At 69.8% G+C, this 3,558-nt stretch overlaps 2 non-coding genes across 2 annotated transcripts in view; both read left to right on the forward strand.

Moving 5' to 3' along the window:
• The first annotated feature begins 430 nt into the window (after positions 1–430).
• On the forward strand, positions 431–583 carry LOC123570731 (5.8S ribosomal RNA). Its single transcript, XR_006694979.2, has one exon. It is a non-coding gene; the product is annotated as a 5.8S ribosomal RNA (ribosomal RNA).
• A 1,107-nt stretch (positions 584–1,690) lies between these two features.
• Positions 1,691–3,558, forward strand: part of LOC135969007 (28S ribosomal RNA) — a 4,989-nt gene continuing 3,121 nt past the window's right edge. The window contains exon 1 of the ribosomal RNA XR_010584057.1: positions 1,691–3,558. This exon is cut by the window's right edge and continues 3,121 nt beyond it. This is a non-coding gene — a ribosomal RNA (28S ribosomal RNA).

A 3,558-nucleotide genomic window follows, 5' to 3' on the forward strand; every position in this document is an offset into this window, starting at 1 on the left:
GACGGGCGCACCGTCAGGGAGTTCTGTTGGGAGGGGCCCAGACTCTCCCCTCGCCTCACCCCGCACGGGCTCCGCCCCCGTGCCGGGGCTGTGCCGCACGTGCGTTGCCGCCGCTGCGAGCCACGGCAGCCGTCGGGTGGGGGCTTTACCAGGCGGCTGTCGTCGTGCCTTCACGCGCGTGCTGCGTGTGTGTTGTGTGTGTGCCCCACGCAGTGGGGGCGGGAATCCCCGGGCGCCTGTGGGGTGTCCGCACCCACCCCGTCGTGGGCGGTGCGCACATCTCCCCCGGAAGTGAAACCTTCTGACCCCTCTCCAGAGTCTGGTCCCGTTACTTGTCTCGCTGTCTCGCCTGAGGCAACCCCCTCTGGGGCGTGCCATGCCAGGAGGGCCTCCCGGTGTCGGGAGTGCCCTCACCACATCGACCTCCTACGACTCTTAGCGGTGGATCACTCGGATTGTGCCTAGATGAAGAATGCAGTTAGGTGCGAGAATTAATGTGAATTGCAGGACACAATGATCGTTGGCACTTGGAACGCACTTGCGGCCCCGGGTTCCTCCTGGAGCTATGCCTGTCTGAGCGTCGCTTGCTGATCAATCACCCCCGGGGGTGCCTCCGGGCTCCTCGGGGTGCGTGGCTGGGGGTTGCCTCACAGGGCCCACCGGGGCCCTCCGTCCCCACAAGCACAGACCCAGCGATGTCCACCCTCCCCTTCCACCGCGCCCGCACCTTCCCCCTCCCCCTGCGGTCCCTGCGTGGTCACGTGTTGGGTGGTGGGGGGGAAGAGGGGCCCGGCTGGGAGACGGAGAAGGAAGGGCGGCGGCGCCGCCGCCTGCGAAGAGGGAGAGGGAAGAGAGAGCCGGCTTGGGCCGAGTTCCCGCAGCCGCGGCCGCCGCGGCCTTGGTTCCTCCCTCGGGGGGCTCCCTCGCACCTCACACGGCTCGGGGTGCCGGGTTTGTCATGGCGTGTCGTCGGCAGTGGAGGCGTGTGTTGTGGGGGCGGGGGAGGAAAGGCGAGGCTGGAGGGGTTGTGAGGGGAGAGGTCGGGGGAGCCCGTCCCGGTCGCCGCGGTTCGCCGTCCGCCCCTGGTGGCGGCCCGGCGTCCGGCCGACCGCTGCTCCCGCGCCCCTCCTCCCCGCCGCCGTTCCGTGCCACCACCGTCCTGTCCTCCCCGCTCTCCCGCCAGCCCGGCTCGCTCCGCGGCCCACCCGGCCGCACTCGTGGCCACGTTCCCGGGGGTTGCGTGCCCCCGGCTGTGACCCGCGGGATGCCGCGGCGTCGTCCGCAGTCGCGCGCCCGCCTCTGGTTCGCGGCCGAGCGGTGCCGCGCCGGGGCCCCTTCCCGAGCTTCCGTGTCAGGGCAGGGTGGGCGCCGCCACCGCCGCTGCCGGCCACCGCCTCCTCGGGCTCGTTCCCTACCTCCACATGGGGGAGGGGTCGGGGGGTTGGTGGTGGTGGGTGTGGTGGTGGTGCGTGGTGTCCGTCCCGCCCCCGGTCCATGCTCTTCCCTCCCGTCACCCCCACCTCCCCGGCGGGGCGGCAGGGGCGCTGTGGGCCGCGGCTCTCTCTCTCGTCTTCCCCCCTCGCCGGGCCCGTCTCCTGACGGAGCGTCTGGGCGGGCGGGAGGGCCGGCTGGCATGTTCCGTCCGCCAACCCGCCCAGTCCCGCCGGTGAGCCTCCCGCCCTCCGAGATGCGACCTCAGATCAGACGTGGCGACCCACTGAATTTAAGCATATTAGTCAGCGGAGGAAAAGAAACTAACCAGGATTCCCTCAGTAATGGCGAGTGAACAGGGAAGAGCCCAGTGCCAATCCCCGCCCCACGGTGGGGCACGGGAAATGTGGCGCACGGAAGACCCACTGCCCAGCGCCACTCGTGGGGGGCCCAAGTCCTTCTGATCGAGGCCCAGCCCCTGGACGGTGTGAGGCCGGTAGCAGCCCCCGGAGCGCTGGGCCCGGGTCTTCCCGGAGTCGGTTTGCTTGGGAATGCAGCCCATAGTGGGTGGTAAACTCCATCTAAGGCTAAATACCGGCACGAGACTGATAGTCAACAAGTACCGTAAGGGACAGTTGAAAAGAACTTTGAAGAGAGAGAGTTCAAGGGTGCGTGAAACCGTTAAGAAGTAAACGGTTGGGGTCCACGCAGTCTGCCCGGAAGATTCAATCCGGTGGCGGGTCTGGCCGTGTTGGCGGCCCGGCAGATCTTTCCCACCCCCCGTTCCTCCCGACCCCTCCACCAGCCCTCCCTCCCCCGCCGCCCCTCCTCCTTCTCCCCGGATGGGGCGGGCTCTGGCGGGTGCGGGGGTGGGCGGGCGGGGCCGGGGTTGGGGTCGGCGGGGGACCGTCCCCCGACCGGCGACCGGCCGCCGCCGGGCGCATTTCCACCGCGGCGGTGCACTGCAAACGGATCCGGGACGGCTGGGAAGGCCCGGCGGGGAAGGTGGCTCGGGGGCCCGTCCCTCCCTGTCTTCCCCCTGCCTGCGTCCTCCCCTGGGACGGCGCAGGCTCTGGCGGGTGCGGGGGTGGGCGGGCGGGGCCGGGGTTGGGGTCGGCGGGGGACCGTCCCCCGACCGGCGACCGGCCGCCGCCGGGCGCATTTCCACCGCGGCGGTGCACTGCAAACGGATCCGGGACGGCTGGGAAGGCCCGGCGGGGAAGGTGGCTCGGGGGCCCGTCCCTCCCTGTCTTCCCCCTGCCTGCGTCCTCCCCTGGGACGGCGCAGGTCAGAGTGGCGGCGGCGGTGGTGGTGGGACCACCCCCGAGTGTTACAGCCCCCCAGCAGCAGCACTCGCTGAATCCCTGGGCCCAGGGAGTGAGAATCGTCGCAGCGCTCTCCCCCCTCCGGGCGCCCACCCCTCCCACAGCGGGGGCACGCCGGCGTTCCTCGTGGGGGGCCGGCCACCCCTCCCACAGGGCGACCGCTCTCCCACCCCCTCCCCGCACCCCTGGCGACAGGGGCCCGCGCAGGTGGGGGCGGGGCGGACTGTCCCCAGTGCGCCCAGGGGGGGTCACACCGTCAGGTCCGGGGGGGTTCTCTCAGGGCCACGTGTGCGTCCCTTGAAGATGGGGACGGCGGAGCGAGTGCACGGGATCGGCGGCGATGTCGGCTACCCACCCGACCTGTCTTGAAACACGGACCAAGGAGTCTAACATGTGCGCGAGTCAGGGGCTCGCACGAAAGCCACTGGGGCGCAATCAAGGTGAAGGCAGGCGCACTCGCCGGCCGAGGTGGGATCCCGAGGCCTCTCCAGTCCGCCGAGGGTGCACCACCAGCCTGTCTCGCCCGCCGCGCCGGGGAGGTGGAGCATGAGCGCACGTGTTAGGACCCGAAAGATGGTGAACTATGCCTGGGTAGGGCGAAGCCAGAGGAAACTCTGGTGGAGGTCCGTAGCAGTCCTGACATGCAAATCGGTTGTCCGACCTGGGTATAGGGGTGAAAGACTAATCGAACCATCTACTAGCTGGTTCCCTCCGAAATTTCCCTCAGGATAGCTGGCGCTCTCGAAAACCCAACCTCTCCCATGCAGTTTTATCCAGTAAAGCGAATGATTAGAGGTCTTGG

This window comes from Macaca fascicularis, chromosome 20 (genome assembly GCF_037993035.2).
Source record: "Macaca fascicularis isolate 582-1 chromosome 20, T2T-MFA8v1.1".
NCBI lineage: Eukaryota > Metazoa > Chordata > Mammalia > Primates > Cercopithecidae > Macaca > Macaca fascicularis.